The sequence below is a fragment of the Prionailurus viverrinus genome, chromosome A1 (genome assembly GCF_022837055.1).
Source record: "Prionailurus viverrinus isolate Anna chromosome A1, UM_Priviv_1.0, whole genome shotgun sequence".
NCBI lineage: Eukaryota > Metazoa > Chordata > Mammalia > Carnivora > Felidae > Prionailurus > Prionailurus viverrinus.
Genome location: NC_062561.1, coordinates 69,952,737 through 69,976,630, shown reverse-complemented (window position 1 = coordinate 69,976,630; position 23,894 = coordinate 69,952,737). Strand labels below are relative to the sequence as shown.

General features: G+C 47.3%; 1 protein-coding gene across 4 annotated transcripts in view; it reads right to left on the bottom strand.

Annotated features, from left to right (window-relative positions):
- FARP1 (FERM, ARH/RhoGEF and pleckstrin domain protein 1) overlaps positions 1-22,562 on the bottom strand; it is a 293,252-nt gene extending 270,690 nt beyond the window's left edge. The window contains exon 1 of one of the 4 annotated variants that reach the window (XM_047851626.1): positions 22,539-22,562. The gene's annotated coding sequence lies outside the window, so the exon portion shown is untranslated. Of the gene's footprint in view, positions 1-21,620; positions 22,039-22,299; positions 22,480-22,538 lie in introns of those variants that run through there. The other 3 variants (XM_047851615.1, XM_047851633.1, XM_047851604.1) reach the window with 3 other exon arrangements.
- Positions 22,563-23,894: the final 1,332 nt, after the last annotated feature.

The following is a 23,894-nucleotide window of genomic DNA, read 5'->3' as shown; positions in this document are numbered from 1 at the left end:
GGCCACGGAGGTGTGGCTCTGTTGTGTAATCAAACACAAATCAAAAGAGCCAAGAGGTGCAATTAGGAAGAATTGAGAGATTTCAGCATAAACCCACCAAGAGCACCCCAGACTTCCTGGCTCCTTCAGTCTCAAATTAAAAAGCCCTTCTCTTCATTCTCAAAACAAGACTCCCTGAAATGCTGCCCAGTGGATGTCAGGGAAACAGAGTCCAGATGTTCAACCAGCCTCTGTGTTTCAAACAAACGATACTCCCCCCACAATGGCCAAGGTGGCCTGCAAACAGACAATTATTAATAGAAGTAAAATACCCATATGCCAATTTCCTGATTCTTTTTGTTTTCCCCTCCTCTCCCCCATAATCTCAAATGCTCGTAGGTGCACCATTCATTCAAAGTGAGATTGGAGTTGTCAGCAACAGCATTACTCAGAGTCAAGCAACCCAGTAATTTATTCAGGATTCACCTAAAGAGGGGTAATCAGAAGGATTCAATTTATAAGCCACTAAAGTAGGATATCATGGTCCCCAAGTAAGCTCTTTCTTCCCCCAAAGTGGGCATTTGTTTTTCAGATCCCCCAGCTCCTGAGCTAAAAGACACCTCAGCCATTCCTAGAACATTGTTAAGGATTCTCTAACTTCACAAGAGGCTAACTGGGCCGGGCCTGGGTGTGATGGCGCCTGAAATGAAGTCCAGAAGCTAAAGGCGGGTACTCTACAGGAGAAACAGGTGTCTGAGGGCCAGGGTGACGAATAAATTTAGATGTACTATCAATTTGGGACCCTAAATCCAAGGCTTTTACAGCCATGTGGGCCAAACAGCGGATGAAGTCAGTCGGCTCAGGTTTGAGAGGTCCAAGGTAATTTTACCAAGAAGCCCCAAAGGGGGTCTCGGTTCCTTCATTCAGCTTAATGACCACTGACGATGGGCCACGGCCAGTGCTAGGCAGCAGTTACACAGAAGTGAACAAAAGAAGCCAGCGTCTACTCACTACAGAAAGGCGCTTTTTTCCCAGCGCACCCTCACCGAGAAGGCAAACGTGTTCCCGCTCCTCACACATCCCCCTCTTGGAAATCCCATACCACTTTGCGACCCCCAGCTGTCAGACAGGCTTGCCCCACGGGAGTATTAACTGCCAGAAGCATCCTTCAGAGTTAGGTGTTTCCTTTGACACTCAAGACTGTTCTGGAAACACTCCTGCCACAGTTCTATTTTCTACCTCATGAGAAAGGCTAAACGCTTCTAATGGAAAGTAGATCCCAGACCCCCTCCCTCAAATGCCATTAAAAACAAAAACAAAAACAAAACAAAACAAAACAAAACAAAAACAACAATGATAAAAGACACAGGAGGGACAGTCTTCATAGCCCCTAAATCCTTCTAAGCGCATTCTGGGAAATATCCACATGGTAAATATTCAAAGAGCAAGTGGTCTGGGGACCTCCCCCTCCACACTGTGAGCTCAGCTACATTCCTCAGAGGCAAGGTCAACAGGAAATGACCTCACAAGACCTTTTACCTTAATCATATTAGTTTAACAATTACTGAAGCAAGACTGAGGGGGAGAAACTCATAAAACATATGTAATATGAAAGAAAGTAAACATTAAGGAAAATGCTAGAAGTTGATAACAGGGGTACAGGGGGACAAGGCGTATATATAGGAACCCTCCGTACTTTCTGTTCCATTTTGCTGTGAACCTAAGACTGCTCTAAAAAGCAAAGTTTTGCGGGCACCTGGGTAGTGCAGTCAGTTAAACGTCAGACTCTTGATCTCAGCTGAGGTCATGATCTCAGTCTGCGAGATCGAGTCCCACACCAGGCTCTGCATTGATGGTGTGGAGCCTGCTTGGGATTGTCTCTCCTTCTCTCTGCTGCTCCCTCCTTCTGCTTGTGCGTGCACTCTCTCTCTCTCTCTCTCTCTCTCTCTCAAAATAAACTTTAAAAAACTTTAAGTTTTTTTTTTAATTAAAGCAAAAAAAAAAAACCCTAAATAAAGCAAAAATAAAGAAGAAAGCAATCTGGGTGTGTGTTTTGGTCAGACTACTTTTCAAAGTTTCTACCATGACCCTATTATTTTTGCAATTTAAAAAAGGCTCATGGGGGCATCTGGGTGGCTCAGCTGGTTAAGCTACCAACTTCAGGTCATGTCAGGATTCATGGTGAGTTCGAACCCTGCATTGGGCTCTCTGAGGTCAGCACAGAGCCCGCTTTGGATCCTCTGTCCCCCTCTCTCTGCCCCTCCCCTGCTCAAGTCTCTCTTAAAAAAAAAAAGCACACACACAAGAAACAAGGTTATTTTTTAATGTTAAATTAAAAAAAAAAAGACTTCATGAAACATGGCCAATTCCCACGTGAAATACACGAGGCTAGCCTTGTGATCTATTCAGGACACCCAGGCCACCCAATGCAGGCAAGATGCAGCAGTCTGGCCCACAGTGCAGCCCCGTGATCCCCAGACCCTGACATGAGGCCAAAAGCACCCACCCGCCAGAGGGCTGGCATCAGCATTCAGGGAAAGCCTTCTCCCATGGCTCCTTTATTATGTGGCTTCAGTTTGACAAATGAACTCCTCCTTCCCACCCCCAAACATTAGAACCCAGCTACAAAACACCAGCCACCGGTGACTCTAACAGGTTTTCATCAGACCTGAGTTTCAATTTCTCAAAGCTGAACGGCTGTAAGTAACCCCTGGTACCAACGACTGTGTCTATCAGAGGCAGAGCAGCATCTTCAAAGGTGACGCCGAGATACGTCAATACGACTGTGACTCATCCCCCCCAATTCCTTGAAGGAAAAAAAACTTGTATTACAATGCTGAAACAATGATGAAATTCCTCTGGTGGCTGCTGTCATCATTCTGTCTCCGGAAGTGCCTGCTAAGTCCAGACGAAACTCGGGAGAGGCAAGGGAGGCACTCACCGTGGGTGCAAAATTTAAGGGGGCACCAAGACAACTCAGTAATTAAGATGATCATTTTTAGTGACTGTTTTTTTGTTTTTTTGATTTTTTTAATGTTTATTTTTGAGAAAGAGAGAAACAGAGTGCAAGTGGGAGAGAGAGGGAGACAGTGCAGAGAGAGAGGGAGACACAGAATCCCAAGCAGGCTCCAGGCTGTCTGCACAGATCCCGATGCGGGGCTTGAACCCACAAAGCATGAGATCATAACCTGAGCCAAAGCCAGACGCTTAACTAACTGAGCCACCCAGGTGCTCCAGTGACGAATTTTTTTTTAAGCTTATTTACTTTTGAGAGAAAGAGAGAGACAGACAGACAGAGCAGGCAGGGGAGAGACAGAGAGAGAAGAAGAGAGAGGATCCCAAGCAGGCTCCACACTATCAGCACAGACCCCGAAATGGAGCTGAAACTCACAAACCTTGAGATCATGACCTGAGCCAAAAATCAAGAGTCAAGACGCTTAACTGACTGAGTCCCCAGGCATCCATCCCTTCAGTGACTATTTTTAAAAACCAAAAGTAATTTTTAAAAAATTTACAATGAACAACACATCACAATTTTAAAATAAAGGCAGGACTTGACGCTGAACTCACAGGATCTATCTGCCCTGATCCCGGTTCTGGTGGGCTCAGTTAGAGCTGTACTATGGGAAGATCCCAATCTGGGCCACTTAGAAGAGTATGGACTTTAGGAAAACCTCATTTGGCTGATTAGCTAGCTGGGTGACCTTGGGCTCGTTACCCAATCATCTAGGTCTCAGTTTCCTCTTCTGTAAAATGGAAATAATACCTTCCTCACTGAATAAATGAGCAAGTAAAAATAAGTGCAAAGGGCCACTCCCACTGTCCAGCAGCACAGGACCCAGTATGAAGCTGGCAGTCCTACAGCCTCACACCACGTACCTGGACTCCAAGGAGAAGCCACAACGTGTTTCCTGTGTGCTAAGAGCTCATACAGTAGACTTTCAAGCAACTTTCAGGAAATGGATTTGACAGGTTATTGCGGTTTCCCTACTAGTCCTGAAGACAATCTTTTCTTCTTGTCCTTTCCCTCTTCAGAACGGAAGACCAACCCCAGCACTGAATCGGGGGGGGGGGGGGGGGGGGGGGGCAAGGAAGAGAGTGGGGGAGGGGTGGGGATGGAGAACTAGAACAGTGCTCACCCCACACCTCACCCCCAAACACCCCCCCACCACCTCCATGGGTCAACTCCTCAGGATAAACAGGCAGGTAGGTGATACCCCAACAGCCTGGCATGACTAGAAAACAAAACAACCTCTGTGTTTCTCAAGAGTTTTTCTTCCTACAACAAAGCATGGCCATTTTTAAATAAAAGGAAATCAACCCCCAAGGACAATTTCTTATTCCCTTCATTCCTTGCTAATCTACCTTTGAGCCTGGAAGAAGCAACTTGTTCCTGGTCACTGTTGTGCTGCCAGAGGCATTGAACCTTACCACCGACTTTGGACCTGGTAATGCTGACTCTGGGATTTATGTATGTGACCTTGGGATTATTATTATAACTGTTCTCAGACTCTCAAAGTCTAGAGTCTGAGTTCATCCTTATGAATTATTCTATCTCCAAAATAAAAGCATGCCATGACCGGGACCACAGACCTCAGACAACCTTGAACTTCCACACCACAAATAAAGAAACACCTGTCAATCACCATCTCTCACCCAAGTGTCATGAGCACCTATATTTCTTTGTTATGCGCCTTGGAAGCACTAGGAAGAACACAATATTCAGGGAGATGGTTTCAATAATACAACAGGGGAAGATGTATAATGCCCAAAGCATGCCTCACACGTTCACATATGTGGGCAGGCTCTGCTTAAGGTGCAGAAAAAAAGTCTTAAAACTTTCCCTCTCTTCGCATCTCTGAAAAATAGTTTACTTTTCTCATTTAAAAAAATTTTTTTTCAACGTTTTTTATTTATTTTTGGGACAGAGAGAGACAGAGCATGAACGGGGGAGGGGCAGAGAGAGAGGGAGACACAGAATCGGAAACAGGCTCCAGGCTCCGAGCCATCAGCCCAGAGCCTGACGCGGGGCTCGAACTCCCGGACCGCGAGGACCGCGAGATCGTGACCTGGCTGAAGTCGGACGCTTAACCGACTGCGCCACCCAGGCGCCCCTACTTTTCTCATTTTAAATAGCATGACTGGATAATTATCAAAGCAGTAAGAATGTAGTACTGGGAAATTTACAAAGCACAGAAAGTTCAAAGGAAAAAAAAAAAACCACTCATGTCAGTCCTATCCAAAGAAAAACATCATGAGTAAAAAACCCTTTCTCAATGCACATAAGTATATATAAACGCGGATAGATAAATAGATAGATAGATAGATAGATACTAGATCGATCTTACATAGAAGTTTACATATATGTGCTCATCCCTAAGTAGCAAACTAAGTGTCTAATTACAAAAGAGGTAAGTGACCAGACACAAGAATGTTGACGAATAGCATAAGATATAAACTCAGAACCCCATCATCCTGCAGAAGGCTAGGAGAGGGACATTTTACAAAGAAATATAAGAAATGATCTGTCACAAAATTTGCTTCTTAAAAGAGTTAAGCGTCAGCAAGTATTTATTGAGCGCCTACCAAGTTCCCAGCACTTTGTTAGGCACTGGGAATGCAGAGGTGTAAAATAGTTCAGTAGAGGGGCGCCTGGGTGGCTCAGTCGGTTAAGCGCCCAGCTTCAGCTCACGTCATGATCTCATGGTTCATGGGTTCAAGCCCCACATCGGGCTGTGTGCTGACAGCTCAGAGCCTGGAGCCTGCTTCAGATTCTGTGTCTCCCTCTCTTCCTGCCACTCCCCCACTCACTCTCTGTCTCTCTCTCTCAAAAATAAACATGTAAAAATTTTTTTAAAAAAATACTTCAGTAGAAGGGGCTCTCCCACAAGTGGGGAAAGACTTCCTGAGCTTCTTCCTCGGCCAATAAGCTGTATGACCTTCCAGCAAGTCACTTAACTCTCTGTGCTTCAGTTTCCTCATATAAAATGGGGATTAAACATGAGGGCAGTTGGGATGGTTAAATGAGTCTGTATACCTAAAGCACTTAGGACTCAGCCTGAGACTCAGAAGCGCTCAATAAAAATCAGTGCTCCAGTGATAAAATGAGTGGGGAAGACAAAAAACACACTGTAGAGACAGAAGGTCCAGGTGAGCCCCTAGGAGGAGACCTAAGCCTTAGAAAGGCTTCTGAAAGGGAGTGGGTAGGGACTGGGTAGACGCTAATGGGAGAACTGGGTAGAGAGCCCTTGCCTTCCAAGCTGAGGAATCAGCAGATGTGGAGGTGAGAGGGTGCGAGACAGGAGGGCTCCTGTGGCTGGATTTAGGGGCAGTCCAGGGGGAGGGTGAAATAAAGGAGGTGGGAACAGAAAAGGAGGCCAAGACACCAGAATTCGTTCAGTCACCTTCTTTTCGGTGACAGCGAAACAGGTAGGCTATCCCACATCATGATCACTTTGAACAGGAAAGCTTTCTGGACTATTCCAATAAAGTCAAAGCATGCTGATTTATGTATTTTTAAATTACTTTTACAAGTAAGCATTTTCTAAAAACTCTACAAAGAGGCAGAGATGTAACGAGCTGATCCTTGACACCTGCTCTCCAGACAGCCCTAAACTCATCACAAAGGTCCCCGAGTCCTTGCAGCACACATGGTGGACCACTAGTAATATATTTCTCACTGGGGGTATCACTACAAACAAAACAGAGAGCGAGACTAGATGATGAATTTGGTCTTCACTATTTCACAATGACTGGGAAAAAAAGGAAAGGAAAAAAGTTTTCAACATACGTAGAATATAAATGTGAAAGGAGCTGTGACCGATACCTTTTCTTGAAAGAAAGTTTTTATTACCTAATGCGTTTGTCTTTGTTGATATGTTCTGCACGGTTAAGACTTTTGTGTTTGTTTGTTTAACTCCAAGCGACTTAACATACAGAGTAACGATGGTTTCAGTAGTAGAATTTAGTAATTCATCACTTACATATAATACTCAGGGCTCATCCCAACAAGTGCCCTCCTCAATGTCCATCACCCATATAGTGCACCCCACCCACCCACCTCCCCGCCAGGAACCCTCAGTTTGTTCTCCATATTTAAGAGTCTCTTCTCTTTGCCTCCTACACAGTTAAGATTTAAAGCTTCATAGTTTAATAATACAAATAATACCTACGATGTCATGAGCTTTTTATAAATCACCAGGCAGTCCCTTTTTATATACAGTTGACTGTTGAACAACGTGGGGGTTGGGGTACCGACCACACAGGCAAAAATCGATGTATAACTTTCGACTCCCCGAAAACTTAACCACTAATCACTGACTGCTGGCTGGAAGACTTACCAATGACATAAACAGCCAACTAACACCTATTTTGTCAGTCATGTTATGTATTGTATTCTTACAATAAAGCAAGCTAGAGAAAAGAAAATGTTACTGAGAAAATCATAAGAGAAAATATACTTAAAGTACCGTATTTATGGACAAAACTCTATGTGTAAGTGGACCCACACAGTTCAAACCCGTGTTGTTAAAGGGTCAACTGTATTATCTCCAAATCCCAAAAGAAATGCCAAATTCTAAAAAATGCTGATCACCAAGACTTTTTACAAGCAAGTTATTTAAAATCTGTGATTTATAGCTCAATAGGTATTAAACTATGACAGGGAACTGAGAGTCAGAAACTAAAAGACTTGCTCCAGACCACACAATGTCTGAATGGCAGAGCTAGGATTTGAACACAGGCCCTTCACGTGCTATGGTAGCCAGCTTCCAATGATCCTTACCTCCTGGCATCCAAACCTTTCTGTAGTCCCCTCCCTCTGAATCACAGCTGGCCTGTGTGACAAAAACTACTGTGGAAGTGACAATTAATGACTTCAAAAGCCTACGTCATAAAAGTCATGGCAGCATGTACCTTGGCCTCCTCATAAGTCACTCACTCTGAAAGAAGCTAGCTGCCATACTGTGAGGTCACTCAAGCATCCTACCCAAGGAGCCTACAGGGGTCCTTGGAAGCGGACCCTAAAGCCCCAGCTGACATCTTTGCTGCAAAGACGTGGACAGAAACTGCCCATCTAAACCACTCCCAAAGTCCTGATCTGCAGAAACTATGCAAGACAATAAATACTTACTACTGGTCTAAGTCATTCAATTTGAAAGGAATTTGTCATGCATCAATAGATAATTAATACATGCCTCAAGCCTGCGTTCTTTTCTCCATATCTACACTGTCATTCAGGAGCTTCTGTAACTTTATCTTTTAATTAGTATCACTCAAAATAGTTACTGAAATCAAAGCTATATACCCTATCAGGTCTCTGAGAAAAGCACCACCAGAACTGACAACTTACATCTATTTCTTGCTGGCATTGTTCCATTCTGGGACTCAGGTGTTGTTTTTTTTTTTTTTTTTTTTAATTTATTCATTTTTAGAGAGACAGTGTGGGGGAGGGGCAGAGAGAGAGGGAGGGAGAGACAGAGAATCCCAAGCAGGCACCGAGCTGTCAGCGCGGAGCCCTACATGAAGCTCAAACTCACGAACTGGGAGATCATGACTTGAGCCAAAGAAAGCCAAGAGTCGGATGCTTAACCTACCAAGCCACCCAGGCCCCCCGGGACTAAGATTTTAGATACACAATTATTCTTGTTGATCTACCCCTTCACAAAATAGGCAGCTAACAGGGTTCATTAAACCTGTGCCAGGGAGTCTAGGAAACCATTTAGCCAGGTCTTTTAAAGGTGTGTTTGGGGCATATTTTGTTTAAAAAAATAAATAAATAAACATAACCGTGCTGACATACTGCTACATGTCTATTAAAATGGCTAAGATAAAAAGTGTTGACAATATCAGGGTCTGGTGAGGATTCCGCTTCTGGGTATTTGCCCAGAGGAATTCAAAACTGTGTTCACATCAAAACCTACAGTGAAAGTTTATAGCAGCTGCATGGTTATAGCCACTACCGCCCCCAACTGGAAACAACCCGAAAGTCCTTCGACGACCGAATGGCGACACAAACTCGGATACGTCCGCACAGTGGAATACAGTTCGGCAGCAAAAGTGAAAGAATCCTGAATGCTCCCAACAGCTTAGAGACCTCAAAGATAGCATGCGGAGTGAAAAGTCTCAAAGGGTTACACAGTCCGTGATTCCATTTATACGATGTTCTGGAAGAGACCAAACAACAGTGACAGAGCAAAGATCAGTGTCAACGGTGGCTGGAGAAGCAGGAAGGTGAGTCCAAAGAGGCAACACTCGGAAATTTTTTGAGCTGAATGACACAGTCCCTGTCCTGAGTGTGAGGGTCACGGTCGCCGCACACACTGGTGCAGGTGGTAAAACTCACAGAACCGTACACAGAAGAAAAATCGCTTTTACTCAAACTTGATTTAAAAAAAAAAAAATAGGGGCGCCTGGGTGGCTCAGTCAGTTAAGTGGCCGACTTCCGCTCAGGTCATGATCTCACGGCTGGTGAGTTCAAGTCCCACGTCAGAGTCTGTGCTGACGGCTTGGAGCCTGGAACCTGCTTCGGATTCTGTGTTCCCCTCTCTCACTGCCCCTCCCCACTTGCACTCTTGTCTCTCTCTCTCAAAAATAAATATTTAAAAAAAAAATGTTTTTAAATAGATGCACACATACTTTTCTTTTGAGGCAATTTCATTTCCTTTTTCCCGTAAGAAGAAATACATCCTTCCTTAAACCACCTTCAGGGCCTAGGGTCGTCTTGATTTCCAAATCTTTATTTAAAAACAAACAAACACACAAACAAAAAAACGCTGATCACAAGGACTTTTACAAGCAAGTTATTTAGAATCTGTGATTTGTAGCTCAAGAGTCTACCTTCTTTCAAACAATTATCATTCATTATTTTCCTGTATAGCTGAGGGTCCCCTGGCCCCTGCCTTATGTCCCTATAAACATTCTTGCCTGGGAGCAAAAGACCTTTTAGACAAACACAGATAAAACCACACAGGTTCTCAATAAACGTCTGCTGGCATGTATATGGTGAGGTTCACCCCTTAAGCCACAGATTAGCTGGATCTGTCTCCAGACTGTCCCAAAGGTATCCGACGGCCTCTGGGAAAAACGAGCTGCCCACTCTGAGCTGCACTCGGAGCATGAGGGTGACCGTCCGCGTAGCCCCCTCCTGTCCCAGTGCCCCATGCAATTCACACCTCCTTCCAGTATCAAAAACGCCTCCATTTGGACAAATAACATACATGCGCTTCCCTTGAAGACAAGGGTTTTTGTCTGTTTTGTGCACTGATGTGAATGCAAGCATAGCCCCTACCTTATGAAAGGTGCTCAACAGATCTTTGTGAAAAGTAAGATCAGTTTTATTCTTCCTAAGTGGTGAAGACATTAGGAATTTAATCAGCTGTGATTTTCCTGATGCCTATGATCCTGTGATAAGACTTCCATTAATCCGTCAAAGAAAGGCTCTTTTGTAAGGACCTGGAAGATAAAAGAGAAGCCGCATCCACGGCCCCTGACCCCAGGAGCTAACTCTGGTGAAGAGTGGGGTTCACACAGCGGGGAAGAAGGCCTTACGCATCCATGTAAGATCCGTTATGGCCACGGGCACCACTGCCACTTGCCCTGGAAGGTCTCCACGTGCTTCTGTGTACACCGTTCCAAAAGGTGTGTGCCAGTGGAATTCAGAATCGGGCACTGCTCTACTTGGGCATTTGAAAAATAGGCAAGACTTGGATGTTTCGAAACGTTTTGCTGGGGGCTGATGAGGGCCGTGAAGAATCAGCACCTTCACTGAAGTGCTTCCGACCCACAATCGAGAAAAGTAGGCAGATAAAAATGCTCCTCGAGTTAGAAGAAAATAAAGCAGTAGGGCACCCCTCCCATTTCAGCCTGGCCCCTACTCTGGGCCTTTCTCAACCTCCAGATACAGGCCAGTTACGCTATAAACTTGCCCCGAGCCAGCTCTACCCCCGTTTTTTCCCCCGCCCCAGAAGGTGCGTTCCGATACAAGCAAGAGCCTCGTGGGGATAATATATAAGGAGTGACACACGGCTTATGACACTCTTCACAAGGGATCATTAGGTTAGAGCGGCTGCTCCTGGGGCACAGACATCAACATCTATGTGCTCGTGAACTTCTGAGCTTCGCACAGCCCCAGGAGGAGGTGGGACAGAAGCTTCTCTTACATTTCTGCTACTCCCGTCCCTGCTGGTCTCCTTCCACCCCCACCCCGGGAAGGTTTTTCTTCACTTCTCTCTTATTTTTGCCCATAAATCCCATCCATCTGGAAAGGCTCATGCTGTCTGGGCACAATCTCACATCACCCAGTGCCCCCGCCCCTAGACGCACCCCCCAACACAAGAGTGGTCCCTCCTGTCGCCTAAACAAGAGTCCTTCCCTAGGAGGAGAGGGCGGAGGTTCACGCGCCGCTAGGCGATTCTTCATCATAGTGGGAGCAGTCTGAGCACCTCTTCCACGGGAACGGAAAACGCTCTAAGGTGTGATGAATTGTCAGGATGACTGGAGGACAGCTTGCATTTTAAGGCAAGAGCCATGGATGCTGGACTTCCTGCCCTTTCCCACCCCCATCCCCAAACTGTCCTGCTCAAAACACAAGCAGAGAGGGTAACTGAAACATGAAGGCAATGCCGGCCAAAAAAACAGAGAGTCTGGACACTATGTGGGAAAGCCCACGGGGCCGACTCTGGACCCGGGTCTCTGTGCTTGAGACCGACCCACCTCCGCCCTTTCTGAGGTTGGTGCTGAGAACTAAGAAATACCCTCTTTATTCTGCATCCTACAGCTCAAGCTGGGCATCTGTCACTTGCAACAAAAGAGTCCTAGGGACCCTCCTACCATAGATTTATGTACACATGGTCACTGCAAGCAAAACAAACAAACAAAAAAAATGACCGATATGGGCACCTGAGTGGCTCAGTGAGTTCAGAATCCGACTCTTGATTTCCACTCAGGTCACGATCCCAGGGTGGTGGGAGCGAGCCCCAAGAGGGGCTCTGCACTGAGCATGGGGCCTGCTTAAGATTCTTTCTCTCTCTCCCGCCCCACCCCACCCCTCCCCTACGTGCACTGTCTCAAAAAATAAAAATAAGTTAGGGGCGCCTGGGTGGCGCAGTCGGTTAAGCGTCCGACTTCAGCCAGGTCACGATCTCGCGGTCCCTGAGTTTGAGCCCCGCGTCAGGCTCTGGGCTGATGGCTCGGAGCCTGGAGCCTGTTTCCGATCCTGTGTCTCCCTCTCTCTCTGCCCCTCCCCCGTTCATGCTCTGTCTCTCTCTGTCCCAAAAATAAATAAAAAAACGTTGAAAAAAAAAATTTTTTTTTAAACAAAATAAAATAAAAATAAGTTTTAAAAAAGTGACCACTAAAGGGCAATGTTAGTTACATTCTGTAGAACCATGTAACAGTAACATCACAGAGGCATCATTTTCATTTCAAAGAAAGCTCCATGTAGAGAACACTTAGTGTTAAGGGGGAAAAAGTGGCTTCTCAATGTGCATGCATCATTCTCTCAATTTTTTAATAAAAATGGACATTTGCACATATAGGTGATAATACCGGAAATACACCAAATATTGCCAAAAGTTAAATGGAAATCAACCATTTTTTAATTTTCATGATCTTTAAATGGCAGGATTCCAAGGAATTTTTACTTTCTGTTTTATATGTGAGTACTTTTCTACTCCTGTCACAATAAACACACTTACAAAGTGACCACTAAAATACGTCAACAAAAACAGGCTTCTTTAAATTAAAGCTCCATTCAAATGCCACCTCTTCCAATCAGAATCCACTATCTTACTGTCCTGAACACTTCCACCATTACTATACCTTGTGCAAGGTTCTTATATTTCACCTTTTATTATAATTACCTAGACTTTTCCCTCATGCCCCTGGATGTCATACTCCAAGAGTAAGGACTGAGGCCTATTTTTGTGCCACCAATGGTAACTAGTATATTCAACAAAGATACTCATAAATATCCCTTGACTTGACAGGCCCTTACATAAACTAAAGTAAAAATAAAACGGCCCAGTGAATAATGAAATTACCCGGGTCAGTTGGCCACCATCATAGTAAGGGGAGGGTGGAGGGGCTGATCAGATTTCTTTTTAAAAGTTGAATCAATTAGGGGCACCTGGGTGGCTCAGTCAGTTGAGCGTCCAACTTTGGCTCAGGTCATGATCTCGCGGTCCGTGGGTTCGAGCCCCACGTCGGGCTCTGTGCTGACAGCTCAGAGCCTGGAGCCTGTTTCAGATTCTGTGTCTCCCTCTTTCTCTGGCCCTCCCCTGTTCATGCTCTGTCTCTCTCTGTCTCAAAAATAAATAAATGTTAAAAAAAAAAAAAAGTTGAATCAATTAAACGAAAATAGAAATATTATTGCTCTCTGTTCTGCATTTTGCTCAACTGGATAGTTTACACATTCAATTTATTTGTTTAATATGAAGGGTATTATGAAATCATTTAACTTTTCCTTACAAATATTTGTGTCTAACTTTTCCATTTGGTAAACCTCTGGTTTACCCAAATCCTGACATTTTCAACTAGCTTGCTCCACTAATAACATTGGCCCCCACTAAGACCCGATACCAGAGAACCAAAAGCTCTGGTAAGATTATAAAGGAAGATATTAATCTCTGATTAATGATGTCCTCACAAATCTCCTAAGCAGTACTGTACGTGCAGAGAAATGCCATTCTAGGGTGACAAAAACGGCTGGTGCTGCCATCATTGTTTCTTAAGGAAATGTTATTCTCAAGCGTGTCCTGTAATCCAAACTGCCAAATGATCAATTCTAAACAAATGTCCTACAAGGCCACCTTAAAAGCAAAGGCAAAATTCATGTTGATTTAGCTGCAAGATTTACACACAATATCAAATACCTAAAGTTCCGAAATAGAGTTTATCTCTCACAGAGATTTGATACGACCACGAAGTCACTCTCCACATAATCAATAAAGAGAAACATGTTTTGTCACAGATAACGGTACATGGCAAAAGAAAGATAAGGTCTTCCAACTGATGTGCCAGTCAAGAAGCTTTGGATGGCAGTAACAGAGTTACAAAGTAAGTAAAATGATCATTTAGCACACGAAGCCATGTTGGTATTATTTAGTATACAAAATTCACTATTCTTCGGTATACTCAGCTCCAGGGGCAGGAAGATCAATGACTCAATGACACCCACAAGGACTCTGGTCCCAGGGCATCTGGGTGGTTCGGTGGGTTAAGTGGCCAACTCTTGATTTCAGCTCAGGTCATGATCTTACAGTCGTGAGACTGAGTCCCACATCAGGCTCATACAGGGCATGCAGGCTGCTTAAGATTCTCTCTCCCTCTGCCCCTATGCCTCACTGAGGCGTGTGCTCACACTTTTCTCTCCCTCCCTCCCTCCCTTTCTCTCAAAAAAAAAAAAAAGTCTCTGGTTCCATCTTTCAGCTCCATCACCCTCTTGCCTTCATCCCAAGGTGAATCACAATATGGCTGCTGTGGTTCCAGGCATCACATTCAGTCTAGTCTTTGGGTCTCTTTTTAAGAGCACAGAAACGTTCCCCAGAACCCCCTTCCTAGACCTCCCAGATGTTGGGGTCTTCTGGGAAGGGTTTGGCCTGATGACAAAAGGAGCCTGAAGAAGCCTGTGCCATTACTGACCTGCCAACAAATGTGGGAGACGATATAGCTGCGGCAGCCATGAGTCATAACAGCTAATTAGGAGGCAACAGTCTGATTAACTGCTCGGCAGCAAGCCTAAGTACGAAGAGCAACATGCTGGGGATGGCGGGGTGGACAGACAGAAAGAACCTGGGTCCCCGATGACACTGTGAGCTGAGACACCCAAGTGGGAACCCCTTATTATTACTTGAGGCAACAAAAGGGGTTTGATGGTTTGGTTAGCCAGACGTTGTACCATTTTAAGATGAAAATACTCTTTTTAAAAAAAATTTTTTTTAACGTTTATTTATTTTTTTGAGACAGAGAGAGGCAGAGCATGAACAGGGGAGGGTCAGAGAGAGGGAGACACAGAATCTGAAGCAGGCTCCAGGCTCCGAGCCGTCAGCACAGAGCCCGATGCGGGGCTCGAACTCACGGACTGCAAGATCATGACCTGAGCCGAAGTCGGCCGCTTAACCGACTGAGCCACCCAGGCGCCCCAAGATGAAAATACTCTTAAAGATGCCCTTGAAGTTCCAGGGAAAGAGCACCAGTAACTTGCCCCACATCACAAACGTGGCCAGCGTGGAAGGGCAGGTCTATCGGGTCCCGGTGCCTCCGCTCCCAACTCCTGCCACCTCTGATACCACCCTCTACCTCCCGTATTGTCAAATGTCACAGGGTGTTCGCCACACGCATTTTAGTTCGGATCAACCAAGATTTATTTACTTTCTCTGGGCAGGAGAAACAAAAATTAGGAACACATACTTTCCGACCCTAATAATGCTTATTATTTGGGTCAGAAAATGAGAAAACACAGACGGCAAGATACCATTCCTGCCAAGATAAGGGGAACTAAAGGCATTTCATAACTACCTACATGTGCCGCTCTGACCTCTTTTTAACGTGTTACATCTTGGGGCGACAGGTGGCTCAGTCAGTTAAGCATCCAACCCTTGGTTTCAGCTCAGGTCATGATCTCATGGTTCGTGGGATGGGGCCCACATGGGGCTCTGTGCTGACAGTGTAATGCCTGCTTGGGGTTCTCCCCTTCTGCCCCATTCATGCATGCTCCCTCACTCACGCTCTTTCTCTCTCAACAGAAATACACCTTAAAACATTAAAATTAAATAAAATGTTACACCTCGCTATTACCCAAGGCTTCCTTTTCGTATCGCTGTCAAAAATATTTCTTTCCCATCATCTTTCTGTGTGCCGAAAAACAAATACAACTCCAGTTTGAATTTTAAAAATCGATTTATTTGATCATAATCTCAAACATAATTGTTTCCTCATATTTTCAAAACAAGCAGGTATTTTCTCTTTCATTTTTAAGCCTCTTCAACTCCGTTTTAGGGAGGAAGGAACAAAACTGCTCCTTCACCCTCAAAAATGGAAGCTGACCACTTGAACAGAGCAATACCAGTAAGCCTTACACATAAAAACGTGTTATTTTTCCAAAACTGAGTAAATTCCCTGGCCTTTGATAAGTTCAATAATTACGCCATGTATATAATACTTTGCCAATAATTTTTGCTTTTCAAGAGATACCATCAAAAAATAGAAAGGTTCTGGGGCGCCTGGGTGGCGCAGTCGGTTAAGCGTCCGACTTCAGCCAGGTCACGATCTCGTGGTCCGTGAGTTCGAGCCCCGCGTCAGGCTCTGGGCTAATGGCTCAGAGCCTGGAGCCTGTTTCCGATTCTGTGTCTCCCTCTCTCTCTGCCCCTCCCCCGTTCATGTTCTGTCTCTCTCTGTCCCAAAAAAAAAAAAAAAAAATAGAAAGGTTAAAAAATAGACTGGTGAAAATATTCACAACACACAGATCTAACAGAGAACTCATATCCAGAATATATAAAGAATCCCCACAATGAGACAAGATGACATTATGTGCAGTTTATTGTATGTTGATCGTACTCTAAAGCTATATAAAATGATCGGACAAAAACATAATTAAAAATACAAAAGATTTAATACACAAAGGAAGATATGCAAACAGCCAATAAGCACATGAAAAGCAACCACTGGCCATCAGGGAAATCTAGAATGAAATCCCTATGACACACTGACACACCCACCAGAATGGCTAAAATGAAAAAGACTGAATTTCCAGTGTTACTGAGGATTACAGTAACTGGAATGCTCAGATGTCATCGGTGAGAATGTAAAATGGTGCAAATACCTGGGAAAACAGATGGTAACTTCTGATAAAGTGAAGCGTATACTTATTATAAGACCCAGCAAAAGAATTAAAAACAGATCTCCACACAAAGACTTGTTCGCAAGAGTGCACAGCAGCTTCACGCATCAGAGCCCAAAGCAAACGGCCAGAGCGGCCAAAGGCGAAGGAACAAAGGGTGGCGGAACGGACCTTGAAATGGTACCAGGAGATAGAAAGATACTGGTGAGAAGCTGGGAGGGAGGAGTAGAGAAAGAGAAGAAGGGGAGAGCGGGGAGGAGCAGGAGGAGGAGAGGAAGGGGCAATCAAAGTCAAGGAGAAAAGAAATTATACCCAGACATAGTGAAGGTGCAGAACTCCAAGGAACCTTAAAGCAGCCGGGGCGCCTGGGTCGCTCAGTCGGTTGACTCTTGATTTAGGCTGAGGTCATGATCTCACAGTTTATGAGTTCACGTCGGGCTCTGTGCTGGCAGGACGGAGCCTGCTTGGGATTCTCTCTCCCTCTCTCTCTCTCTCTCTCTCTGCCCCTCCCCAGCTCATGTGCACGCGCTCTCTCTCTGTCTCAAAATAAATAAATAATCTTAAAAAAAAAAGTCAGCGGACAGAAAAGACAGACTAGTCACAACCAACAACCAGCCCAGAGGCTGATACTGCAGCTGCCACAAAGGAACCAGAAGGGAGCTGGTTAATACAACAACGACAATCTGGAATCGCGCACCCAGGGCGTTTATCATTCCAGAACAAAGATACTTAAAGGCACACAAAAACGGAGGTTACCACCAAACAGATGCTCACTAATGAAGTCTCTAGAAAATAGATGCCAAGGAAGAAGGAAAATTCTTGGAGAAGCTAGCTTTTCAGAGAAGTTTTACTTTCTTCTTCATGCTTTTAGACCTAAGTTTCTTCTTAATGAGACTGTAACTTTTTACAATATGACCCAGCTTTCAAGGTTAATTGCAATTGTTAAATTCGAACAAAATGGAAACAAAATCAAATATCATATCTTCAAATTCCCGGAACAGCAACCTTAAAAACTTTAAAGACTAACTGTAAAGGACATGAAAATCTAGGTTTATTCATTCACAGCCAGTTATCTACCAAGGGATTGCTATGTGCTAGGCATATACTAGATCCTGAGTTAACAGGATGAGAACAAAAAATGAAAATCACCATATTCCTGGATTTGTAAGTCTTCCTGTATGAGATACTTTTATGGAAAGCCGAAGTCTGTGTGTAGAGTGGCGTTCCTCTTGTGGCAAGAAATATTAGCATAATAGAGTTAAAAGCAATCTGGTTTGGCTGGTGGCTCCTTTGTTTGAAAATGTATGCACAAATATGACAATTTTTCACATGAAATTAATTCAGTGTAAATGATGAATTCTCACATCATTTATTTGCCAATCTTACAGTTTGTCTATTATTTGCGTCCCATGTTAAAATAAGAAAGCTGCCAATGCCTAGCCTGCACTGGGCATGCACTCAGTTTTAGTCACATTGTATTTGATGGTCCCTGGCTTATTTCAGAGATATCAAAAGCTTAGAGCACCATATTTAATATCTATCAAGTGCCCACTTTTGCTTCAAGTATCCACTTGGCAAAACATTTTTTAACTGCCTTCAACCAGGACTAGGGCAGCCGAAAAAAGCCAGCTTCTCCACTTTAAAATAAACATTTTCCGGGGGCTTCTTGATTAAAAACAAAGGCAGCATTTGGCATAAAAAGACTGGTAAAATCAGTATTTCAAGTAATTTGAATGGAAACATTTGGGCTCTGATCTTCCTGGACATGTGGAAATGGTTAACGCAGTAACCTGGAGGAAAACAGAGGCCGTAGCAGAAACTCTACCCATTAAAAAGCAAGAAAAAGAACTTGACCTCCCGCTTCCCATTCAATAGCCAGGCTTGAAGAGCATGGCCTTTCCATCGAAGGTACCCAAGAAAAGGAGAGGGCAGCCATGGGACCTAAAAGCCTGCCCCTTCCCCTCCCAGCCAACACCTAGAATGCCTGTGCACCCAAAGTGGAAAGGACTCAAGCCGGCAACCGTATCTGGGGGATCACAGGAGCACCTCTCTTTTCTGTAGCATTTTCTCTTATGGGGGCCAGGGCATTTCTCAAAAAGCTTAGGCAGTTCTCTGCAATAAGCAAGGCCAGTCATAAAGGGTGCGTTTCAAACGCCAGTTCCACTGGCCCAATACCTACAAATCCACAGAACTTGCCCCACCCTCCGGGAAAAGTCACAATGTCTTTCCTAAAGGGTGTTCAGCACACAAAGACTGGGCTCTTGCCTTTTCTCCAATGTTCTCTAACCTCTTCCAGGATGGAAAAAGCTTTTCTCTTTCGATGGACGTTATCCCAAGCACCCTTCTTAAAAAGCTGTATCGTTTTTCCAAACGAATTAAGCTCTGCTATGTGCATCGAGTATTAGAGGACAAATTCCACTTTTTAAGAAACGAACCCCTTTTTTTAAAAAAAATTTTTTTTAACGTTTATTTTTGAGACAGAGAGAGACAGAGCATGAACGGGGGAGGGGCAAAGAGAGAGGGAAACACAGAATTGGAAGCAGGCTCCAGGCTCTGAGCCATCAGCCCAGAGCCCGACGCGGGGCTCAAACTCACAGACTGCGAGATGGTGACCTGAGTTGAAGTCGGACGCCCAACCGACTGAGCCACCCAGGCGCCCAGAAACGAACCCCTTTGATCCTGTATTAATTCTTAACTTTCTTCAGACAGTTTCTGTAATGAAATACAAAACAAAAACATTCACCCAGCTTTCTTTTAGTCTCAAAATAATCATAAACTAAATGCAACCCACCAGAGGAGAATTGTCTAGGATAGATTTTTCAATCTCCTTTTGGTAAATTTGGCTACAGAGTAGTGTCACTGTTCTATTATGACCCAAGAAATTAAATCCCTACACAAATTCCAGGAAGAGACTATCAATGTGAAAAGGGGCATTATAAACCCAACTCCAGGATTTCCCTAGGGACAGACTCCTTAACGCAAAACCACACACCGACTCACAAGGGTTGTGCCACAGAATCTGTGACCCTATGGGGCACAACTACATCATCCCCAACTATTTCAAGTTTCCTGTCCGCCTCAAAGAAACAAGAGATTCTGGGAAGCCCTGGGGTAAGGGAGGCATCAACTCAGCATCTCTACCAACCAACATTTCGCCCAGTGAGCCAGCCACTGGCCAATAATGTCTATTTATTTTACCCAGAGGCAGATCTATTAGCCAGACATTCTAAAAACACAAACGTTTTGTTGTGCTTGGAGGAACTCCAATATTGGTGCCTTGCTGCAGAACGATGCTGCGGGAATATAAAGTGAGCCATGTGCATGCTGAACCCACATAGGAAGCCATCCTCAGAAACCGTCACACCAAAAGACCAACCCTTTGGAAAGGCGGAGGGGTAAACCCCCAGCCAGAAGGCTGTGGAATGAGGGAAGAAAGCCAAAGCTAGGAGATATCAGAAAGGCCCACCCCATGGGAACAACGAGGGCAATTTTTAAGGCAACTCCCTCAAAGCTCTCAGCACCAAAAAGGCCTTTCCCCTCCTCTTCTTTTTCGACTGAATGAAAGAGCGAGACAATGCTAAAGGACGTTCTGACATGGGTTTGGCAAAGTCACCACGTGCAAAACACATTAAACGTAACCCATGGGGGTTGGCTCTCCCAAGACCGCCCGCCGGGTGAGGGGGGCCGGGGGTCCACAAACGTCATGGCTCAGGGGGAATCCGGGAAACAGGGCAGGGCCGGCGGCGGAGCAAATCAAACCTGGGAAGCTAACAGGGAAGGCATTAACAACAATAATAAAATGAAACAGCCAGAGGCCACCATGGTACTCCAGAAGGCTGAGACAGGCTGAGACCGCTAAACTCCTCCGGATGAGAGGCGATCTCTCCACAGCTCAGGGAGCTGACCTGGTAGCAGCGTCCTCGATTCTTTTGTAAGCCTCACCTCTCTCCTTTCTGGGGTCCTGCACCGATCCCGGGAGTAGCGGGGCCCCAAATGCCAGGAACGAAATCCAGAACGATGACGGGGAACTCATTCCCCCCCCCTTCCTCAAATAACACACACACACACACACACACACACACACACACACACACACTCAAGGGTCTGGCCAGATCACACAGCTAAAGTTTCCGGAACTTAAATCGTAAAACCACAATCAGAAGTTGTTGTTTTAAAATGCTCACCACAAAAATCTGTGTCCTTTGCTGGAAAGAAAAAAAAAAAAAACTTTGCTCTCCGTAAAGGCGGTAAAGAGAGACAAAATCTAACTTAAGCGGAGGGTGTGTTCCTCTTTGTCACCTACCCGGGTGCTCGCGCCGCGCGTGGGCGAGCGGCAGGCACCCGGCAGCGCCGCGGCACCCGAGCCAGTGGCCACCTCCCCGGCCCGCGATCCGCCTCTGGGGCCAAGACTGCGGCCCGAGGTCCGGAAGCTGCGTCCGGCGCTGTCACTGTGCCGGGTGGGATGGGAGGAAGCGGGAGGGGGGGGGGGTGGGGGGAAGGGCACAGCGGGGTGGGGGAGGCGAGGGGGAGCCGCGTGCACAGCCGCGCAGCCCGGGTCCGCGGAGGTGAGAGAAAGGTGCAAAGGGCGACCCGGAGCCCGGAGGCCCCCGAGCTCCTGCTATTGTTGCCGGGGCTGCCGAGGGTCCGATCCCACCCGCCGCCCGCCTCCTCCGGGCAGGACCCCGCGGGCACGCAACCCGCCTCCACCCGCGCCCCCCCGGCGGGTGGGCCCCGAGAGCCCGGACTCGCACAAGTTGCCGCCCGCCCGCCCCGCCGCGGTCATTGTTCGCCCCGCGCCTCCTACCTCCACGGCGCCGGCGGCTCCGGCTCCCACTCCGGGCCTCCGGGCTCAGCAGCTCCGAGCCCCTGGCTGCCGAGGGCGCGGCGGCTCCGGGCTGCGCGTGCAGCGGGGGCGCTCGGCTATTAATACCCGCGGGCGGCGGCGGCGCGGGAGCGCGAGCGGGGCTGGCGGTGGCCGGCCGAGGTCCGAGCCATCAAAGGTGGCGCGGGGCGGAGGGGAGGGCGGAGCAGGCGGGGTGGGTGGGGAGCGGGCTCAGGGTCGCCATGGCCGCCTCGACGCCCGGCCGAGTGCCACTCGCGCGGGGAGGAGCGGCGCAAAGCGGGCGGCGGCTGCGTCTCCGCCCCGCGCCCCAGCCGAGCGCCCGCAGCCCTGCGCCCGCGCGGGACCCGCCGCCCCCGAGGCCGGCGAGCGGGAAGTGAAGGCGATCGCGCCCCTCCCCGGGCCTGGGCCGGCCCCTCGGCGGCGGGGGGGAGCTTGAGCGCCGCGCCGCCGGAGCCGCGGGGACAGCGGGAGAGCCACAGCCCCCTCCAGCGTCCGGGCCGGCGACCTGCGCGCCAGCGTGCCCCGCCCCGCTCCGCCCTGGGGGGCAGGTGCGCCAGGGGGCGGCGGGGGGGGGGGAGGGAGCACCAGCCCGGAGAGCCCCTCTCGGACCCCGAGAGCCCACCTCGGATCTGTGCCTTACTTGGTCCTACAGCCAGAACCCGAGTCTCTGCGCTGCGCCACCGAACCCAGCGCAGGAAGCGCTGAGGAGAGCGCTGCGCCACCAGGGACACGCCAATCCTGCTGCTGTGGTTGAAAGCGATCTAAGGAGAGCGGGAGACGAGCGCACCGGCTTAACCAGGAGCTGCTGCAGGGCGGTCGGCGGCGCGGACTCTGCAACTCACTGGCTGAGGTCATGCAAGGGGGTGCCTGTGTGCCCACCTAGGACTTTACGTTGTCTCGCGGGAAGCGGCGATTTGCAGGGACCCACGAGCACCTTCCCCTCCCAAGCCACACGAGCGGGCTTCCGGCACCACCCTGGGCTGCGAGCGACTTAATCCCGAAGGGGCGGTTGCCACCTCCCCCCGCCACGGCCCAGTGTTTTCCACCCGGGCGATTCCCAGTACAGTCCCCACCTCCAGGAACAGGAGCAACGCCCAGCGGGGGAGAGGAGTGAAATAGGTTGGGAGCTGGTTTGCGGAATTTAATGAGGGAGGGAGTAAGATGGCTTGAGGAGGCAGGGACCTAGGGCGGGGGACACAGTTACTGTCCCCACCCTCCAGCAAGGAGCCCCCGCTTCACCGTCTCCATCTCCCCCTTCCTGAGCCCCTCGTGCAGCCTTTATCTCGCTGTAGACTTTCTACTCGTGGAGGGGAAAGGGCGGGCGGCAGCAGCTCAGAGACCAAAGCAGCTCTCAGCTAGATCCCGAGGCTACCCCGGTCGTTTTGTGCCTCTGAGCTCAAACCAGACGGACAGGTTTCATGGGAGAAGCCACAAGGGAGCGGGCAGGAGCCCGCAGTGGGGGTTGGCACAAGAACAGGACGCATTAGAAGTACAGGGGGTACCTGTGGCAGCAGGTGTGAGTAATTCCTGGAGAGGAGCAAAGAGACATATTTTGGGTATAAGGTGCTGACCTGTTTGGTTTTTTGTTTTTTGGGGGGTTTTTTTGTTTTTTTTGTTTTTTTAGCCAAAGGCTTTATTTTTTTTTTCCCCAGAGAGAGCCCGAGAGCAGGGGAGAGGCAGAGAGAGAGAGAGAGAGAGAGAATTTTCAGCAGCCTCCACACTCAGTGCAAAGCCAGAGTCGGAGCTCCATCCCACGATCCTGGGATCAAGACCTGAGCTGAAATCAAGAGTCCGATGCCCAACTGCCTGAGCCACCCAAGTGCCCCCCTGTATTTTTTCTTTTTTTAACCCTTGCGTATTTGGTGACAGTGGAAGTAAAGAGCAGGTGCGTGTTGTTGGGTCAGCCTGCTGAGCGTCGGACTCTTGATTCAACGGTGAGATCCAGCCCCGCCTCTGGCTTTGTGCCCACATCCAGGAGCCTGCTTGGGATTCTCTTTCTCCCTCTCTCTTTCTGCCCCTCCTCTCTGCTCAGGCTCTCTCTCTCAAAATAAATATATAAACTTAAAAAAAAAAAAAAAGAGTGCATTGTAGGCCTCTGACCAAAGAAGAAACAGCAGATAGGCTGAAAAGAAACAGTGGGTTCTGACCAGCTGTGTGGCCTTTGATAAACCATTGATCAGAGGGTTTAGGCCAATGCTTCTAAGTGTGGCTCTCACACACCTGCAGCAGCAACAC